At 40.7% G+C, this 22,452-nt stretch overlaps 1 long non-coding RNA gene across 17 annotated transcripts in view; it reads left to right on the forward strand.

Moving 5' to 3' along the window:
- Window positions 1-22,452, forward strand: part of LOC132356824 (uncharacterized) — a 551,323-nt gene that overhangs the window by 270,385 nt on the left and 258,486 nt on the right. For all 17 annotated transcript variants that reach the window (XR_009500095.1, XR_009500102.1, XR_009500103.1 and 14 more), the window contains one exon: window positions 22,128-22,356. This is a non-coding gene — a long non-coding RNA (uncharacterized LOC132356824). The remainder of the gene's footprint in view (window positions 1-22,127; window positions 22,357-22,452) is intronic.

Here is a 22,452-nt window from a genome sequence, read left to right on the forward strand (position 1 = left end):
GAGAGGAATAAAAGCAAATATATCAGCTGTCATAATAAATGAGTAGAGTGATATTTGATTGATTTGCTGATCAAAAGCCAAAGGCAGTCAGATTAGGTTAACATACTAAGCAGTGTTCCTTCTGTGCAATGGTCACATCTAAACTAACTGAGGAAGGAAGGTTAAATAGAACGGCCTGGGCCAGGTCTCATCAGCCAAAAGGCAAACATCAAAAAAGCAAGAATGATGACATCAGTGTCACATGAGGCGAAACCAAGCTCAAAACACTGTAAAACCCAAGAAGAGATATTGATAAAATCAAAATATTAAGTATCATATTTGATTCAAGAAGCAGTCAAATCCCTGAATAAATCTAGGATAATAAGAGAAACACAGGCTAAATAAGTAACTCTCTCCCAAACAATACCAGGGCCCATGTCACTGAGAAGATAATCCCTGTGGTGTATCTTTGTATATAGCTTGTTCTAGAAAAAAAAATTAAAATGTCAGGAAGCTGCACCCATAAGTCATAGAACCATCTCACATAAAAAAGCAATTGGACCGTCTCACTTATGAACACCATACGTGAGGGTCATTTTAATCCAAAGAGTCCTTAGTGACTTCAACTTACAAATTCCCCATAAGTGTCCGTGTTCCCAGCAGTTTTGTGCTACAAATCTCCTTTCACGAGCAAGCCACAGGAAACCCTTATAATATTGTTGTTCTTTCCTTCATGCCATAGAGGAAGTTACCTGAGCAAGGTACTCCAGTGATTTGTGTGTCCTTTTCTACAAAGCAGAGTCATAAGGAAAGAGAAGATGGGTTGTCAAGTTCCCCGGGAGGTATCCTCTTGCTGGCAGGGTGTGCATGCTTGCTGTGTCATGGCTCTATTGGAGAAGAGAGGAAACGGTGCTTCTCAGAGTTAGAAGAATTCTAAATGAGTAGACGGATTAGAAGTAGTCTTCCCGTGGAGGTCACGGGGATACATAGGCCAGCTCTGAGGCTGGCACTCCTTCGTGGGATCCTGGATCTGGCCAGAAGCAGACTCCCACCTTCAGAAGGCATTGGCCAGCAGTCAGGATCCGGGTCCTAACTCCTTAGCACATAAATCATATGTGGAAACGCGGGACTGTCTGTCCTCTCAGTCTTGGTCACCACATACATCCATTTCAAAACATTGAAAGCTCCTTCCAGGAAGGAAATGCATTCCTAATTTTGGTAGGTCCTTAACCACCCCCCCATTCCTAAACTCTTTCAGGGGAATAGGAATCAGAAGCAGCAGGAAGGTTTGACCTCTCAAAACCTTCCCTTTGGATGCCACGAATACCAAACGCTCGTCAGTCCAGTATCTACAAACAAGGTTTCTGGAATGCCATCAACCTGAGTGATGACTATGAAAAAAGTGATGTGAGAACTTAGACATGCAAATGAGTATTTTCCTTCAAAGTGGTCCCTCGAGAGGCTACACCTGTGTTCCAGAAATGTTATTATGGCCCTAAACCGTGCTGAAACCTTTTCTGTTTGTTTTTAATTGGTATCAGAACCAGCTTATGAGTCACATGAAGGAAGATAAGTGACGTGCATTGGAAAAATGTGTCCCAGAAACTGTTGAAATACTTTCACATAGAATATCTCAGATGGAGTAAATATTATTCTGTTTTCTACAAATGAGGAAATGAGTCCTGAGAATGTAAGTTGTCAAAAAAGTCTGATTGAAATATTTCATAGTTTCTCCTTTTCTATTCGCAAATTAATATCATCCAAAAAAATCACTTCACCTATCCATCTCAATACCAAGTGAACTTTTTTTTAATTTTATTGAAGTATAGTTGATTTACGTTGTGTTAATTTCTTCTGTACAGCAAAGCAACTCAGTTATACATGTATATGGATATTCTTTTTCATATTGTTTTCCATTATGGTTTGTCACAGAATATTGAATATAGTTCCCTGTGCTATACAGTAGGACCTTGTTGCTTATCCATCCTGTATATGATAGTTTGTATCTGCTAATCCCAAACTCCCAATCCATCCCTCCCCTACCCACCCGCCTTGGCAACCACAAGTCTGTTCTTTGTATCTGTGAGGCTCTTTCATAGACATGTTGATTTGTATCGTATTTTAGAGTCCACGTATAAGTGATATCATATGGTATTTGTCTTTCTCTTTCTGACTTACTTCGCTTAGTATGATAATCTGTAGGTTCACCCATGTTGCTGCAAATGACATTATTTCATTCTTTTTGGGTTTTTAAAATTTATTATTATTATTATTTTTGGCTGCGTTGGGTCTTCGTTGCTGCGCGGGCTTTCTCTAGTTGCGGCGAGCTGGGGCTACTCTTCGTTGCAGTGCACGGGCTTCTCATTGCCGTGGCTTCTCTTGTTGCAGAGCACGGGCTCTAGGCGCACGGGCTTTAGTAGTTGTGGCACGAGGGCCCAGTAGTTGTGGCTCACGGGCTCTAGAGCGCAGGCTCAGTAGTTGTGGCGCACGGGCTTAGTGGCTCCGCGGCATGTGGGATCTTCCCAGACCAGGGCTCGAACCCGTGTCCCCTGCATTGGCAGGCAGATTCTTAACATCTGCGCCACCAGGGAAGTACCGTTTCATTCTTTTTGAATGCCAAATTAGCTGTAGCTCTTTTGAAGTTCCAAGCTTGCCTCAAAAGATTAAGACTTTCACAGTTGTGATAGTTAAAAGTCTATGCCAGATAAATTTTAATAATAATATTTTGCATAACCAGAAAAAATTTATTCAAAAATTAATTATACTCAGTAATAATGAAAAATCAGTGAGGACAAAGTCAGGAAACTCTTTGTAGGGATTCTGGATAATTCCAGAGGGAATACTTATTCTTTGTTATCTAAAAATACTCACCTGGAATAATTTTTACATCTTAATATTTTAAAGAAATCACAGTTGCAGTTTTACGGGAACCTCAAGTGGCTGGATTTTTAAATGATCAGGAAATGGACATGTCCTTTACGGATAGTCTCCTTTGGTTTTGTGGGAAAGCGTCTTTTGGAACACACTTTTTGGTTATTCAAAGGTCTCCTGGCATTTGATACAATGTTTACTTGACACAGATGTTAACAAAGGCAATGATTGTGCCACAGGCTTTCACATGACAGGGAAAAGTTGAAAACGATTAAGCCTTCTGGGAATACAAGATTGTACGAAGGAGCTCTTGCGAAGATCCTAAGATTCCACTTCCAGGAACTGGTACTTTCTTGATGCTAAAATTAGCTTGGCTTTTGCTGTGCTGGGAGAAACAATCTAGTTAGTGATACAATAATAAATCGTGTTTTTGTAATGAAAACGATACCAACCCTGTCAGCTGATAGTGGCAACTTGCAGTAGAAACCCAAATCTGCCCCCGAGTACTGGATGTCCCTTCTCTGAACATGGGATTCAACCAACATTTTACAAAAGCCATTTCTGGCACTTTCTTAAGTTATAATGTCTTTAATTTTCAAAGACATTGAGGGCTGCTTTCAGGCAGGTCACTCAGTTCCTAAGTGATAGAGCTGGAATTTACTTCCTGGTTTTTAGCACTGCAGTTGGAGTTTTTCCACCCATTACTGTAAGGGGATTTGGCTAACACTCGGTACCAAGGGGAAAACCAGTGATAGAGAGTCAGGAATGCCGTGGGGTTGGGGGAAGAGTGTAGGAAGTTTCGCATCCTGAGTGTCCTCATCAACAAGCTCGGTTTCCCTGGGTCGTCAGGTTTCTGTCTGTATGAGCATCTGCTTTTCCCATTTCCCGTGCAGGGTGTTGGGTTAATGGTCACTCTCACCCATCAGTCCTCCTCACTAGGACACAGATTCAGACCCAAGACACAGAAGTCCATCTCCTCACTGCATTGGAAACATAGCCGCCTCACTGTCTTACCCCAGGTTGCCTCAAAAAATAATCATTTACTGTGTTTCAGAAGACCTTCTATTGCATAGCTTAAAACAACTTTTAAATTCCCAAAAGAATGAGGGGGAAAGAATCCCAGAAAATTAGAGAATAAGATAATCTGCAGTAAAAATTCTTTCCAGATAATTAGGATTATTTATTTTATTTTCCTATTTATTTTTTTCTGGAAAAAGTGCACTTTATTTTAAAAATCAATTTTAAAAAATTTCATTGGTTCTGTGATGTGAAGGGTTGGAAAATGTTGCCTTCCATGTTAAACTTCTGTAATTCTATAATCATCGAATTGAAGGTTTAGACATAGTAAATGAATATGGAAGTACAATAATGTTTTTTTCCTCATAAATTGTTTGCCCTGGAAATCTTTACTTTCATATTATTTTTCCTAATTGTGTTGTCTTCTGAAGAAGAGTTTTAATGCCAGCAAATACCATGCAAACTATTAACATGATGCCCAAAATAGTAAAATCGAAAGTTTCATTTCTGATGACAGAGAGAGTGGGGAGGAAATGAGCAACAAAAAGAAAAAAAAAAGTTTCACTTTACTTAAAAAGACACCATATGGAATGATGTAGTCAATCTAATTTTATATTAGTTTTCTTCATTAAATTCTAAACTTGCACTGCTTTTGAGACATGGTTATTTTATATTCCATTTTAAGTTATATATGGTTAGTTTCAGAGACATAACATTAAATCAAAGCCATGATATGCTGTTTCTCTCTTATTACTAATGATATTACATAAGAGATACTTAAAAGATACAAAGCTCCTTGTTTTACATACATTTGAAAAATAAATGAAAAATTAGATTTTACGACTCTTTCTGAGAGGTCAAGGAAAAGTAATGAATATTCAAAAATAAGTTTTATTTTTAGATCAATGTCTGTGAGAACATTTGTTCACACCTTTAAATTATCCTACCTATTGCTGTTTTCCATTTGTAAGAGAAGATATTTTTAAGTCCTTCAGATGAGAGAAGATGAGTTTCTTCTGATCTCCTGTGCTAAGGAAAGTACAGTTGACCTGTGGTTTCTGACTTTGAAAGTTAACATGACCGTGCTCTAAAATGACAGCATGGTGAGTTATCAAGTAACCTCACGGCCACAAAACTCCATAATTTTATTGCGGACAACTTGTGTAATAATGTACTCTAAGGTGGTTCATAGTCAACCTTCAGAAATGCCAGCTATTTCAAAGCAAGTCATCAATCTAATTTTTGCACAATGACCTACTTTATCTCAAAATATAATAACAATTCAAATACCCCACAAAAGGGGAATCGTAGTAAATTAACGTGCTTTCGTTTGCTTTTCAAAGAAAAGAAAAACATACACTTAGTGATAATCTGGTTACTTCAGTGGGAAATACGTAACTAACACGTAGTATGCAAGTTTACATAGCAAGGCCAAGCATCGTGTATGTCTTTTTGTGGTTTGTTTTTCGTGTGTGTGTGTCTGTGTGTGTTATGTGTGTTGTTGATATTGGGCTTATGAGTTTGGTAAGTGCCCTAAAGCTCTTCAGAAAGAATAGTGATACCCCTTGATTTCATGGCTCAGGCCTCTGCTTTCTGCCCACACAAAAACCTGCACATGGATGCTTATAGCAGCTTTATTCACAATTGCCAAAATTTGGAAGCAACAGAGGCGTCCTTCAGTAGGGGATAGATGAACTATGGTCCATCCAGACAGTGGAATATTATTCAGTGCTAAAAAGAGCTATCAAACCATGAAGAGATGTGAAGGAATCTTAATAAGCATGTTACTAGGTGAAGGAAGCCCATCTGAAAAGTCCACATGTCGTATGAATCCTACTATGGCATTCTAGAAAAGACAAAACCATGGAGACAGTAAAAAGATCAGTGGTTGCCAGGGGTTGGGGGGAGGAAGGGATGTGTTGGTGGAGCGGTGCAGCCCCTCTGCACGATGCTAGAAGATGGATGCGTGTCATTATGCGTTCGTCCAAAATCACAGAATGTACAGCACCGAGCGTGACCCCTGATGTCAACCATGGACTTTGGGTGGTGATGATGTGTTAGTGGAGGTTCATCAGTTAGAACAAATATAATTTGTTGGGGAATGCTGATAGTTGAGGAGGCTAGGCCTGAGGCAGGACATGGTATACATGGGAAATCTTTGCACCTTCCGCTCAAGTTTGCTATGAACCTACAACTACTCTAAAAAATATTTAAAAATGTGTGTGTGTGTGTGTGTGTACTCACAATAGAGCATTCTGTCCATTCTACAAATGGAGATAAAATGAGAGCCTTATGTGCCATGGCAATGAAATGATAATTTATTAAGAAGAGAAAAAAAAAAATCTTAGCACCCTGATTGAGATTCAAGGAATATGCAGGGCAATGCACCTTTATTTTGTGAATGATTTAAAGCCTCTGTACATGGCATATTTTGCTTAGTTAATTTCAACAATTTATTTTTTAAACTTTATTTATTTTTTGGCCAAGCTGCGTGACATGTGGGATATTAGTTCTTTAAAAGCTGGGGATTAAAAATATATGTAGGCCTTTTTGTTTGACAGATTTCTCTTTAGCATCTATCTATAGAATCAGCTGGCAAAGTTCATGTGTTACAAACACGCACTCAAGGCTTTCATTTTTGATAATTCTGTGACGATTATGATTTTTCTCTTCTACAAGTGGGAGGCAGATTAAAAAAAAATTTTTTTATTGAACTAATGTTGTGCCAGTTTCTGCTGTGCAGCAAAGTGACTCAGTTGTACACATATATACACTCCCTTCTCATATTCTTTTCCACTGTGGTCTATCACAGGATATTCAATACAGCTCCTTGTGCTATAATTAGGATCCTGTTGCCTATCCATTCCAAATGTAATAGTCTGCATCTACCAACCCCAAACTCCCAGTGCTTTCCTCTTCCTCTCCCCTTCCCCTTTGGCAACCACAAGTCCCTTCTCTATGTCTGTGAGTCTGTTTCTGTTTTGTAGATAGGTTCATTTGTGCCATATTTTAAATTCCACATATAAGTGATATCATATGGTATTTGTCTTTCTCTGTGTTGCTGCAAATGGCATTATTTTGTTCTTTTTTATAGCTGAGTAGTATTCCATTGTGTATATGTACCACATCTTCTTTATCCATTCATCTGTCAATGGACGTTTAGGTAGTTTCCATGTTTTGGCTATTGTAAGTAGTGCTGCTATGAACATAGCATATCTTTTTGAATTATAGTTTTGTCCAGGTATATTCCCAGGAATGGGATTGCTGGATCATGTGGTAGTTCTATTTTTAGTTTTCTGAGGAATCTCCATACTGTTTTCCATAATGGCTGCACCAATTTACATTCCCACCAACAGTGTAGGAGGGTTCCATTTTCTCCACACCCTCTCCAGCATTTATTGTTTGTAGACTTTTTCATGATGGCCATTCTGACCAGTGTGAGGTGATACCTCCTTGTAGTTTTGATTTGCATTTCTCTAATAATTAGTGATGTTGAGCATCTTTTCATGTGCCTACTGGCCATCTGTATGTCTTCTTTGGAAAAATGTCTAGTAAAGTCTTCAGGTGGCAGATATTTTGAAGGCTTATTTTTGGGAAGCAAATGAGTAATTTATCTCTTCTTTCAAAAGTGACTTTTCTCCAATAAAACACTTTAGTGGATGAAGGCAGAACTAGTGCTTGGTAGTTGCTCATTGTAGACAGGCACTACAAGAAGGGCAGCTTTGCATAGGATACACACAGCTGACCTCGGTGTGACTTGATTGCCTACCTAGTTCAGCTGAGGCACACGACCTCCTGCTGATATTACTTATTTCTTAGTACTTGGATATGTAATTCTATATGTGACGCTCTTGCTACACATGAGAAGTCTCCTCTCTTTGCTTCCCAATAGTCTGGGAAATTTTGTAAAAGCCTCTTTGTCCTAGTATATAATAATCACTCGTGTGTCCATTCACTCATTCATCCGTCCATTCACTCATTCATCCGTCCATTCAGTCATTCATCCACTCAGCAAAACCTAATGTGTACAGTGCACTTTTCTATCTTTGATTACATTACAAAAATGAGTATGAGGTGCTGCTTACCTTAAAAACTGCTTCTTTGATAATTTTCTTTGAGTAGGAGAATAAACAATTGAGCACTACACTGGTTTTTGATGACTAATAATGGTCTAACGACCTCATCCTCCCCAAAACAGAATTGCCTCGCCTCAAAGACACGACTGATGGAAGGGAATTCAGACACTGTACAACCATGGGACAGAAAGAGGGTTTTATAATTTCATTTGGGTGAGAGTTCCATGACCCATTTTGGTATCATACTTGTAGTTCTTTTATTCAATAGTTTAGTAGCTGGCATTAGTCATCTTAATTGGAAGTACCCAACTTTCAAATCATGCTCCATATATACACTGAATGCAAAGTATTCTTTATTGCAGCCATTAACTTTAAATAACAGGGTTTATTTAAAGTTTGGCATACTTTGGGGAAAAACATATTTATTTGTCGACTTCGTTCTCTAAGAGCAAGGACTGTACTTAATGAAAAGTCTCCATTTTTCCTCTTTTACTGTTTTCCATTTTCCTTACATACAACTCACCCAGTGAATTTTAGTTCAATCAACTACGCGTAACCAATTAGCCGTAGCTCCATGTAACTCTGTTATCAACTCCATGCTTGAAGTAAAATTGTTTATTTTCATATACCTAATTCCTTCTTTAAGTCAAATCCATCCTGAGATTGATATATAATTTGAGCCTTGAGGGAATGCTGTGTCTTTAATATTTGCTGTCATTTAATATATTAGATTGAACTGACTGGGCACTTTGTAGAGATGGCTTCAGCTTCCTTCTGGGACTGTTGTGGGTGAGTTAGGCCTGTAACTCTGGATTACTGCCAACGTGCAATGTGGTTTCTTTGAATTTCATAGAGCTAGAACTAATACTGAATAACTTATGTGATATTGAAGAAACCTGATCCATAGTTTTTTTCAAAATTCTGTAGATGAGATAGATTTTTCCATTTGCAAATGCATTCATACTATCTTTGTAGGAAACAAAGGGATAATTTGATTCCTCATTTTACAATTGAGAGAACCGTGATCTAACGAGGCTTTAAAAAAATAATATAGGATTGGGACTTCCCTGGTGGTCCAGTGGTTAAGACTTCGCTTTCCAATGCAGGGGGTGTGGGTTCGATCCCTGGTCGGGGAGCTAAGATCCCACATGCCTCGCAAAAAAACAAAACATAAAACAGAAGCAATGATGTAATAAATTCAGTGAAGACTTCTAAAAAAATTAGTAAAAAAATAATATAGGATATAACATTCAGAAGGAAATAATTCTGAATAAACAGAGTGAAGAGGATTGATACTCTTTGATAGTGCTTCTCTTCTGCATGATACTTTAACGGTGGATACATGTCATTATATATTTGTCAAATCCCATAGAATGTACAACACTGAGAGTGAGCCCTAATGTAAACTCTGGAATTTGGGTGATGATGACGTGTCAGTGAAAGTTTACAGATGATAAGAAATGTCCCACTCTGGTGGAAGATATTGCTAAAGGGGGACGTTGTAGGTGTGTAGGGGGCAGGCTGTATATGGAACTCTCTCTACTTGCTGCTCAATTCTGCAGTGAACCTAAATCGGCTCTAAAAAACAAAGCCTATTACAAAAAGGGAAATAATTCCTGTAATTATTCATGGTCCTTTGCCATCAAGAGCTTCGGCTAAAATATAATTAACTTAACTTCTTCAGGTCCTTTTTAAGTACAGCTGGAGGACCTGGTTATTTTGTGATGGTTAGTAAGCGTCTTAACTTCTCTGGGCCTCCGTTTTCCCATCCATACAAGGGGAACCTAGCTTGAAGAGGTATGACGTGTAAATAGGAAATAATACGCATGAAGTCATTTTGAATGCACATGGGAGGCATTTTTGAATATGTGATAGTGGTTTTAGTTGCTACCCTTTGGGGTTAAACGTTTATTCTGAGATACCTGTTGCTAATTTTCCTATCATTATCACAATTTATAATCCATTTATAAAATATTTAATATCTAACATTTTTATTCTAATGCATACTAATATTTTTAAATAATCAGGTTTGGTATTTCATATTGAGGCTGCAATTAATTTTTTTTCATATCACAGTATCTCTATTATCACTCAATACAGAATGAAAAATATTACACTAAATCCCATACCTTCATGATATGTGTGTGTGTGTGTGTGTGTGTGTGTGTGTGTGTGTGTGCACGGTTAATGCTGAACTGTGTGTCGGACTTTCCTTTTAATACTAGTGGTAACAGCATGCTGCTATATTAATACTGCCTTCGACACCACTTGGTGGGGGTGAGGAGAAGGACATGGTGTGATAACCAGCATTCGCTGGAGTACTTTGATAAGGTTACTGCCGTTCCTGGGATCCTTTCTTCCGCAAGAGGGGCCCTCCTGAACTCATGAGAGCGTTACCCCTTCATTACAAAGTGTCGCAAGCCAATGATCTCCGACCTGCTGTGCCCGGGGCTTGCCTCTTCAACCCATGAAGTAGCATCACATTCGACCAGCACAGATGCGTAGGAGGCAGGAAATCACCTGGTGAATGTTATAGACAGAATTATGAACTGCAGACAATCATGTTGCACACTCCTCTTTGGCCAAAGTATCATAAAGGAAGAGGAGAGTGAAAGGAGTGGGGAGAAAACTCGGAAACCAAGGGTTGGGGTTGCCTCTCCTTCTACCGAGAAGAGAAGAGCAGTGCTGTGCTTTCACTGGCAATACTTTGCCCAGAGGACGCAACCACGGACCCTGTAGAACGGAGTAAAGACCTGCGGGTTACTGGATTCGCACATCTCTCCTTGCAGTCTCTGGGACCCAGTGAGCTGTAGTCAGACAAGGGATGTGACTGTGCCAGGATGGTCGGGGACGGGCAGCACTGATGGCTCTAAGAGGGAGGAATGGTCCACAAGCCAAGCAGTGCGGGCATCAGCCAGAAGCGGGGAGTAGCAAGGACACAGATCTGCGTCCAGAATGAGCACAGCCTTGCTGACACCTCAGGTGTAGCCCGGGAGACCTGTGTGGGACTTCTGACCTCCAGAAGTATACAGCATTCCTTTGTCTTATGCCACTACCTTTGTGGTTGGTAACTAGTTACAGCAGTGATAGAAAACTAACACAGTGACCATCTCATTCATTAGTTCAAAAAACATTTTTGAGTGTTGGATAAATGAGACAAGGCACCTACTCAATTATGTGGCACAGTAGGTGTTAAAATGGAAATGTGACCAAAATGCTGTGGGGTACAGAAAAGAGAGAGCCCTAAATTTGGATGGTGGGGAAAGCCTGGCTAGAGGGATTGAAGTTTTTATTTGGAGCATTAGAAAATTGCCAAGAGGAGAAGAAGAAGAGAATGAAGTTGTTTGTTTCCTGTGGTGCCCACATCTGGCACATGGTCTTCCGTGAAGTAAGTGCTGTGTCATAATTGACTGAGTGGGTTAGTGCAGCCTGAGGCCACCCCGGAAGTCCTTTCCAGCTATCTCCCAGGCCGTGTGTATCTTGGTGAGCAATTTCTTCACGCGTCCACAGCTTCTCACCTCGTGCACCTGCATCTCCCCAGACCAAGGCCGTCTCTGGCTGCTAGAGCATTCCTGGCCTTTGCATGTGCTGGGGAGTAAGGTCCCTGGTGAACCCTAATCCGCAGTAACCGCAGATAAAGAGGGGTAGGAGGTAGAGGATGAATATTCCTTGTCCCCGGAGGAAGACGTTCTGAGACCCGTTCCTCGCGTCTCGCAGAGGTTCCCTGGGGCTTGAGCTTCGTCGTGCACGGCGGCTTCCCGCTCCTCAGCATACCCGTTACTAGTCCTGTCACTTCCCCTCCTTTCCGACCTTGCCTCATTCTTTCATCGTGATTCTCGCAGTCGCCTCCTGGATGAGCTGCTTGCCCTCAAACTGTTTTTTATTACTGAAGTCTAGTTGGTTTATAATGTTTGTTAGTTTCAGGTCTATATCAAAGTGATTCACTTGTATATAATACTTTTTCAGATTCTTTCCAATTATAGGTTATCACAAGATATTGAATATAGCTCTCTGTGCTATCCAGTGGGTCCTTGTTGTTTATTTTATATATAGCGGTGTGTATCTGCTAATCCCAACCTCCTAATTTATCCCTGCCCCCCCCCCTTTCCCCTTTGGTAACCGTAAGTTCTCTAAGTCTGTGAGTCTGTTTCTGTTTTGTCAGTAAGTTCATTTGTATCATTTTTTAAAGATTCCACATGTAAGTGATATATGATATTTGCTTTCTCTGTCTGATTTACTTCACTGAGTATGATAATCTCTACGTCCATCCATGTTGATGCAAATGACATTATTTCATTCTTTTTTATGGCTGAGTAATGTTCCCTTGTGTATATATGTACCACACCTTCTTAATCCATCCACTGATGGGCATTTATGTTGCTTCTGTGTCTTGCCTGTTGTAAATAGTGCTGCAGTGAACATTGGGGTGCATGGAAAAAACCCAAATAAGACCATCACTATACATTTTTCTAACACATGAAGAATTGACAGGTAGTGCTAAAATTTGGTGGTGATAATGATATTGTACTATTTCGCTTTCTGTCGTGCCTCTGAAATCTTATTCCTTTGTAACTTTCAGTACCTGCAACGCTCTTATACTGCCAACATAATTTAAGAGAAATCTCAGGATTTTTAAAAAAATAATGAAGTCTTAGACACTGATGTTTCAGGACTCTTGACTGTAAGGGACTCAGGTACCATTAAAAAACAAAGAAAACCCCACCAGATGGTGCGTTGGAAGTGTGTGCCAGTGGATTGTGTCGTATAGAACTCCTCGGCCTATTACCTAAACATGGAAACCCCTCTGTCCCTGCACGGAGAGTCTCAGGCTGAGTCAGGAAACTCAGTCAATCCACTGAGACCCTTGGACAGTGCTCCACGGGGCCACCCAACCCAGGCAAGGAAAGGTCAGACTAGATGCCAAGACCCTGTTGATGGGTTGAATGATCCAGAAACCATCATTAAAGCGTTATTCTTATAGCCTATTTATTACAAATAGAAAAAGCAATGGTTCTATGGGCTCCTGAAATAATTTTCAGTGATATTTTAAAACGCTGCAAGGGACCTCAAAAAGTCATTTTCTATATGTCTTTGCTACAAGGCAGAACTATTTAACTCTTACAGGACAAATGGATATCCCTCAAATTCTTGAAGATTTACAGGGAGCAGCGTCCAGCAGCAACACTGTAATTTTGTTTTTGAATTTCAGTGAAGAAAAGATGCTCAAATTTTATGACAATGCATATAAATGTACAAGATAATTTTTATATCATGCTAGTCTTTTTAAAATCCATATGAAATAATACCATGACTGTCTTTCATATTAATTTTACCCCTCCTGCACATTTTTCACGCTCTCTTGACTCATTCATAATATCTGGCGTCCTGTGGAGACAGAACCTTAATAAGAACCCAAAAACGCCTAATAATGAATTTCAACCTTTGGAAGAATATTAGTAATTTTTCTATTTTCTGGCCATACACAAGTTATATGATCCTTTTGGGTGTTGGTGGAATCTAAAATAAACACTATGTATTTGTATTCCTATTTGAATACTGCATTTGAAAAACAGACTGGTGATTTTTATGCTTTTTTCCACTGTCTTAAAGAAATGATGTGATAAAAATGCGACCATGTCAGAAAATGGCATAAGTTATCTTTGATGAGATCACTACATTTAGGATGCAGACCAATTATGCTACAGAAATTTCTATCGATTTTAATGACTAAAAAAGTATATTTTCACCTTTGGGGGCTTCCCTGATGGCACAGTGGTTAAGAATCCACCTGCCAATGCAGGGGACATGGGTTCAAGCCCTGGTCTGGGAAGATCCCACATGCCGTGGAGCAACTAAGCCCGTGCACCACAACTACTGAAGCCCACGAGCCACAACTACTGAGCCCACGTGCCACAACTACTGAAGCCCGTGCGCCTAGAGCCCGCGAGCCACAACCACTGAGCTCACAAGCCACAGCTACTGAGCCTGTGTGCCACAACTACTGAAACCCGTGTGCGTAGAGCCCGTGCTCCACAAGAGAAGCCACTGCAATGAGAAGCCCGCTCACCACAACCAAGAGTATTCCCCGCTCACCACAACTAGGGAAAGCCCGTGCACAGCAACGAAGACCCAATGCAGCCATAAATAAATAAATTTATTAAAAAAAAAAAAAAAAAAAGAAAACTTGTTTTCGCCTCTGTTTTTCTTACGGCTGATGGATATGGCTTAGCAATGATGACACACAAGATCTTTCAGAAGCGCCCTGATCTTTGCTTTGTCCAAGTGGAGTGGCGAGTCACCTCCTCTGAGTCGTGATTGTGGCTCAAACATTGTCCATAACACTTAGTCTTTAATGAACTTTAGTCACTAAAACAAGACACCAGCACCACTGTCAACAGGAAGAATGCCTCTCAGAAACCAAGCACCCGTACATTCTGCATCTTCTGTATCTGACCCCTCCTCTGGGTGGCACCCACACAGCCACTGGCCTTCCTTCCCTGGGAGCCCAGCGGTTGCTGTGCTGAGCCATTCCTTGCGGGCTGATTCACTCTTCCTGACGACATTGTCCTTCAGAAGTCCGCACTGCTCGTCCTGTGCCTTCTCCCTTGGTCCTTCTCAGATCTGTGCTTTGTAGGACCGCAGGGAAGAGCTCTGAGCGTGCTTCCTAACCCAGAAGTGAAGGGGGTTAACACCCCTGGGACAGCCCACAGTCCGTACTGCCTGAATGCTGTTGGATGCAGTTGATCCTTGAACCACATGGGTTTGACATGCACGGGTCCACTCATCCATGGATTTTTTTCAACAATAAATACTACGGTATTACAGGATGCCCGGTTGGTTGAATCCAGGATGCAGAACCTCGAAGATATGGAGGAACCATGGATACAGAGGGCCGACTGTAAAGTTGTATGCAAATTCTCCACTGTTTAGAGGGTCAGTGCCCTTAACCCCTGAGTTGTTTAGGGTCAACTGTAAATGCTCCACCTGAAGGTGAAATCCCAAAAGCATATCTATACAGACCTAAGCAGATAGGGGAGGATTAGCCCCATTTATCCACAACGCTTTCCATTCTTTACCCTGATTCCTGAGATCACCACCTAAATAAGCCACCTGCACAAAAGTTGTTTTTTGAAGCTTTCTTTTGGGAGGAACCCAGGATGACTATTTCTTTCTTCTTTCTTTCTCTCTTCCTTTCTTTCTTTCTTCCTTGTTTCTTTCCTTCCGTGCTTGCTTCCTTCCTTCATTCTGTCCCTCCGTCCCTCTCTCCTTCCTTCTTTCTTCTCTCCCCCTCTCTCTGTGTGTCTATCTATCTAATCTATTGTGTAATCTATCATTTTATCTAGTCAATCATCTACTGTCAAACATGAAGAGTTACAATGACTTCTAAAGAGTCATTTTAAAGGAATGTTTGTGTATTAAAGGCAACTTAATCTGAATCAGTGAAAGCAAATAATTTCTAATCAGTGATTCTTCTTTTAGTTACTAAAGTTTATTAAAGACTAACTGTTATGGACTGAATGTTTGTGTACCCCAAATTCTTCTGTCTGTGAACCAGGAGGAGGGTCCCCACCAGAACCCGACCATGCTCGTACTCTGATCTGACTTCCAGCCTCCAGAACCGTGAGAAATAAATTTCTGTTGTTTCTGAACCACCCAGTATGTGAGATTGTGTTGTAGCAGCCTGAGCTAAGACCCCCAATTTCTCTGTATTTGAAGAAAGGTGACATGGCAGTTGTAACGGGAAAATTTAAGTAAGTTAAGGAATCAGAAAGTAAATGACACAGCCTCCTTAAAATGTGTCTGATTAGAAATATTCCGTGTGTCTGTTGTTTAAAGAAATGACACAAGTCAAGCAGGATGATCTAAAGTGCACTCTGTGTCCCACCTTACCTGGAAATCTGCTCCCTGGCCTGAGTGAGCTATGAACAAACTCTTCCACATCTCCTTAATCAAAAACACAACCCCATGTTATTTTCATAACAATAGTGCTATGACGTTCCTTGCTGCTTGTTTTTTCAGTTTTCAGTATACATCAGATAACTTATTTGATTTTTCATCAGATGATGAGCTCCCTATTACCTCTAGTATAAACATGGCCCCTCAGCTAAGTCCAAGTCCAGTTAGATCATCCTTGGCATCTTCCTATATTCAATGTTATGTCTCTAAGCTCATCAGAGAATAGCATCCAGTTCCATAGGATGAGCATATGTTCCTGGCTTAATCATCTGCTAGAACTTTGTCACTTCTGTTTAACAGTGATTGGACAGGCAGCTCCGGTACATGAGGTCATTTAGCATAGGTCATGTCCAAAGAGTGGCCAGTAAACCTCCTGGGAAAGAGATGGATGGAAAAGACTTTAGATTTGGAAATGGTTCCACTCCCCAAGCTATTTCATCAAACCATTTATTCAGCCTACGCTGAGTATCTTTGAAATAGATTCTCTCGAGTGGCTCTCAGAAGTTTATAAGCAGCTATGGGCAACATTGTGTAACTCTCTTTCTCAATCAATGTGGGCAGACACTAAGAAGAAGAAATGCTAGACGCTGGCAGAGTTTAAACATAAATGAGTTTATGTGATTTACTTGATAATATAATGCAACGGATGATTTCCAGATCATGACTTTTAACTCTTTCCACATGTGTGGGCACTAGGTATGTCCAATATTTCAAGGAATCCTGCTGTGAATCTTCTTGTAAAGTAGAACGTCATTCTACGAAGTAAGTTATCCATCTCTCTCGATAAACTTTGGTTTTGTTCTTCTATATTTAATTTTTTTAAGGAAGAGCCACTACAAAAATTAATTTGATTTTAAGAAGCTCAAGCTTATTTTCCATGTTGGAAGAATCACAGCTTTCAGCTTTCTATATATGGCAAAGAAACAAAAATCTCTACTTTTGTAAGGAGAGTGTAATTTGAAAGATGATTAAATTGATGATATTTGATCAGTCATCAGAGTAATGGAGCTTGTACATACTCTCTCTCAACCATGCGCTATGAGCCTGCCATCATGCGTCCAGTTGGAAAATGTGCGCGTGGATTTGCTTACATTTGAACACGAAGTTATCTGTGAAGATATACATGGTAATTGGCAATGATCTCATAAATGCTAAGAACTTTTCCACCCAGAGTACAATACTCATGCTGGAATTAGATGTATGGAAATGCTCACATATGTCCTGCCAAACAGTATGCATTACAGGCAACATTTACTGGTTACCAGCATGGTGTGTAGAACGCACATACTTGGTTTGTGAAAATCAAAAGAGGGGAAGAGACCTGAATTGGCCAGCTGGCACAGATTATAATTAGAGCAAAATCTCTCTTGCTCATCAAAACAAAATAAACTCACAGCTCCTTAGTTAATTGTATAATTGTATCCATCAAGATCCAATCTAGTACTAGACTCAATAGAGAATACCCTTCACGGTTGTCTGAGATTTGTAGGTTGCTGAATTTTTAAAGAAATTCTGCAATTTTCAAATCTCTTTAGGGCTCTGCCTGAAGTTTTTCTCCTGAATTCGCTATTTCACTGTTCTTGTTTGGAATTTAAATTCTGTAGTTTCATTTGGAGTTCAAAACCTTTCAAAGACTTTTGTCAGTGAATTAAAATAGCATAAAATCTGTCATTTTTCAAATATACGCATAGATATATATGTATTCTCCCTCGCCCTCACCTATTGATTTATACCTATATCTATATGCAAGTATCTCTGCTCAGAGAAATACTTAAAACCAAATATTGGGTCAGTTGTATTTAAATGATTGCAAATGGCTTTATTTTAAGTGGAACTTAATCATATTACCCTCAGTAGAAATCTTGGTAGGACTCAGTTCAGTGGCGTGGGCTTCTGCGTAATATTGAGTCTAGGATGTAAGAATCGCCAGACCCAACCTTGACACACTCACACTGCATGGCTTTTATACTTACTGTCTACATTTTGTGCAACTTTGGACTTGCCAAAGTAATAAAAAACAAACCTCTTCCCCTGCGTAAAGCTGTCAGGGACTTGCCGTCACCTACAGGGCAAACCTCAGGCATGTTGCCGTTGTGTAAAATTCTTGAGGATGAGGAAAGCTTACCGAGTGGTTTCTTTTCTCCACTAGCCCTGCTCCCATCCCCCGCCCCTTCCTGCCACGTCTCATATCAACTTTGCCTGAAAAATCCAAGAACTAGATGGCAATACCATACACGGGAAGCCTCCTGGGATGTGTTAATCAAGGCATTTCCTGTATCTGGAATCCTATTGCATTCTCTTCTTGGCGAGACCCTACAAAACCCAGCTCAAAATCACCTGACCCTGTCACAGGAGCCTCTAAGCCGAGTCAGTCACTCCCCGCTCTGTTTTCCCGTGACGTCTCGTTCATTAACAAGAAGATATGTCTGTTCCTGCTTAACAGCTCTTCATAGCAGGGCAAGAACTTCAGGTAGACTTACACTGGGGATCTGGGTCTGCAGTTCTATCGCTTTTGTGTCAAATCAACTGAACGATGTGGTTGATTGGATCATCCTGCTGCAAGCTGTACAAATGGGAAGAGCAGTGAAATTGTTACGGTGTTGACCTCTTGCATGGAAGTTTGCTCACCATGAAATAAGGCCCAGATAGATCATAATCAAATGTCACAGAGTTGTCATATTTTAATTTCAATTAGCACTGAAATGTAATGCATTATAGTCCATTGAATGTAATGCAGTTGAAATGTAATGAAATCCAAAAAAGCTACATGCTATATTATAAGTTCAATTTTTTTCCAAAATATATATAAAGCTATAAATATGCATCAGTGGCAGGACTCTTCCAGGGGTGAATGGAGTGGGGCTTATCAGCAAAGGGCCAGTGGGAGTGATCTGAGGGGCACACAGAACAGTCCCCACAAAGGATACATTTTCCCTGTCTGGTGGGATCCCACCAATGTTTTTGAGGCTTTATGAGTACATACTTGCCTTTTTAGTAAAATTCACGTTGGCATTGTCACCTTATTAAACAGAGCCGGAAGCTGAAAGTGTGCGGGCCATTCAGGTACACTGGGACAAAAGGACTTCTCACTTTTTTTTAAAAACCCTGAAGCAATTTTATAAACTGGCATAAAGCAGAGAACCCTAAAGTGGAGACCTATGACAGCAGAGCTGCTGAGGTTGAATTGGAAGGCCCCCTCCATTGTGTGCATGCAGGGTATGGGGTGGGTGGATGGTGGCCCTTGTGGCTGATGGGCAAAATGGCGCCTCGCCGGCACTCCTTTGGGTGGTCGTGCAGCTACTCTGTGCAACCCTATGCCTCCTTCGTATACAACACGGAAAACCACCAACTCCAGACTCACTTCTTTATTTTACCTGAGGCAGAGGGAGTCAGAGAGTTGCCTAAGGCAGGCATCCTCAGAAAATGTTCTTGGGGACAGAGAGTGGAAAGAAATCTTATTATGTATAAAGCATGACATAATACAGTATATAAACAGATGCAGGGAAATCCATAGTATTAGAATTTCACGGGGTGTTTTTTGTTTTGCTTTGTATTTTTTCCCATACGTCCTTGTTGGTTATCTATTTTAAATGTAGTAGTGTGTACATGTCAATCCCAAACTCCCAGTCTATCCCTCCCCCCACCCTTCGCCCCGCTGGTCACCATAAATTCATTCTGTAAGTCTGTGAGTCTGTTTCTGTTTTGTAAATAAGTTCATTTGTATCTTTTTTTTTTTTTTTAGATTCCGCATATAAGCAATATCATATGATCTTGGTCTTTTTGTGTCTGACTTACTTCACTTAGTATGGTAATCTCTAGGTCCATCCATGTAGCTGCCAATGGCATGATTTCATTCTTTTTGATGGCTGAGAAATGTTCCATCGTATACGTGTACCACATCTTTATCCATTCCTCTGTCAGTGGACGTTTAGGTTGCTTCCACGTCTTGGCTATTGTACACAGTGCTGCTCCGAACATTGGGGTGCATGTGTCCTTTTGAATCATGTTTTTCTCTGGATACATGCCCAGGAGTAGGATTGTAAGGCTAGTCAATCAGGGTGTTGATTAGGAGAAAAACATTTCAAAAATCTCTTTGGAGGGCGATAATGGAAACAAGTTTCTTTGCTGGATAGAGTAGCGGATGGGGTAATGCTTGATGACGCAGAGGGTAAGGTGCAGTGAGACTGCCAGCTGCTTGGAGAAGTTGGTTTGATGGAGATAGAGAAGCAGTGTGCCTGTGGTCTCCTAGGATGAAAATGGAGCTCGTGGGTTGTGCAGTTCTGAACTGACGCAGAGGAAAAGACACTTTGTCTTTCTCTAACGCTGCCGTCACACGTTACATCTTAAGGACCTTTTCCTAACCCTTAAAGACAACTTGACCATACCTTATTGCTTTCCAGACATTTCTAATTATGGAAACGAGTCTCATTTTTTTGTGATGAAGTCTCGTTTTTCTGGTATTGAAAGGTCCCGCCCGCTTTCAAGTTTGGGTCCAATACTAAACGTCTCTTCTTCCCCCAGCCTGTGGCCGAGGGACCCACAGAGGGAAGGGTATAGGGTTTGACTCTTCCCTCTGCCTCCTTCTTTAAGAACCTTCATTTTGTTACCTGGAAACCTTTGAGCCATGGGGCCGATAAATTCTACATTAGAATGTAGAATTCTACAAAACAGAAGTGTCCAACTATACGCCAGCTAAGTAAACTTCTTTTTAAAATTGTCCAGTCTAACACATAGGGTAAGTTTTTTTTTGAATGAAAATAGAAGTGCTCTCTTTGTCATGCAAAAATAAGTTAGGGTTCCATCCTAAAGTAGCCCAGCCTGCCTCTACAGGGCATACAGAAGGTGGAAAGGTTTGGCATCTCTGATCTCGCAACTCTGGTCCGCACACTTTCCTTTCTAGCCAGCTGGTCCCTAGGTCCTTCAGAAACCAGCTCCTCTCAGGTGGTTCTCTGAGATAAGAGATCTTTTTCTCTTCTGTGAATACAGCCAGTTATCCACGCTACAAAACATTCTTTGGTCCTGATTTACCATGTAGAGAACTGGCATGGCTGCTGCAGAATCCTTATACACTATGTAACTAATTAACTATCATCCATTGCGTAATCCATCCCACTTGTCAAGGCGGAGAAATCACTCTCATTTCTGTTTCTTGATCTCTTGGTTGCAACACAGTTGACACAATCTGAAATGTTCCATAAGCTTATTCCAGTTGAAACCTACCTGGCGAATCACTCCTTGAATTAGCAGGATGGTTTTCAGAGACTAGAAGAGTAGACCTTTCCCAGTGGAGACCCATATCCACCAAGGGAGCCTATGAATCTCACTGGAGAGGGTCTTGGGGAATAAGACGATGCGTGTGTGCTCTGGCTTCTTCTCAGTTATTTATTTCATAGCAGACTCTCTGTGTTTTGTATTTCTGCAAGTAAAGAAAGCCTGCCAAAAACTCTAATTTTGAGGAGATATAAATGAATTGTTACAGATGGAAAAAAGAAGTCATTTTCTTTAGGGAAAAAGACATTTTACTTCCAAATAAAAAGTGAGTCTCCTTTTTCTTATGAAAAAGAAAAAAAAAAAATCAATGTAGACACAACAGCCAAACTGCTGTCACCCACGTCACCCTTGGAGGACCCCTCCCAGGACTGTGCGTGTGGTCGCCACAGAGCAAGGAGTCCTCTGTGATTACAACAGAAGGGGGGGTGGTCTGGCGAACCCTGACTATTCTCCTCGGAGTCCTCATAAATCAAATCCGGTTTCTCTAAGATCATGGCACGGGAGAGGCCACGCTCAAACAGACCTGATGGAATGCGTGTTTTGTGAAATTGAATCACTGCAGCTTGAACATGTTCTTAAATGTACACGTTGAATTAGAATTGTTGAATTGTTGAATTGAATTGTTCCAGTTAGCAACCTGCCAAGCTTCATTGTCGATGGGATAAACGGGTTACCGAGGTTTCAGTGAAGTTTTTATTTTCTTAAGGAGGGGGGTGTGTGTTTACTGTTATTCGATTTTTTAATCTCTTCAATATTTATGGCAAAGGGCGTTGCCTCCCTATTGCAAATGGTCCCCATCAGCAGACTCTCTGCTAATTTGAGGTCCTCTTCCAAGGGACTATTCAAAGAGGTAAATTTCCATTTGAAGGAAAAAGTTCTTCCAGGGATCTTGGTCAGAGACCTAAAGGCAGTAGATGTAAACTGCTGCTAAGTCTTTGTCCTTTTCCTGTTTTGCAGGTATTCTGGCACCAGCCTGGTTCTCCTCCTGCCCCACTCTCTGGAAGATTTCACATTCCGGGCACCTCATCTTCCTTACCCAGCAACGATGTTTTGTGTCTTGATCCCAGTTGAAGAGCCTGGCACACAAACAGCCTAGGCTATTCATTCCTGGAGCAATTTTACATATGCAAGACGGAAGCCAAGACTGATGTCTTCATCCCGGACGTGCTGGTTCACACACATTCTGGTACGTTGAGCGGTAGGATTTGAACACATGTTTCCGATCAATAAGTCTGCTCTTGCCCACAGAGCTACCTCTTTGTGGCAGTTCCATCATCCAAGT

The sequence above is a fragment of the Balaenoptera ricei genome, chromosome X, assembly GCF_028023285.1.
Source record: "Balaenoptera ricei isolate mBalRic1 chromosome X, mBalRic1.hap2, whole genome shotgun sequence".
Classification (NCBI taxonomy): Eukaryota; Metazoa; Chordata; class Mammalia; order Artiodactyla; family Balaenopteridae; genus Balaenoptera; species Balaenoptera ricei.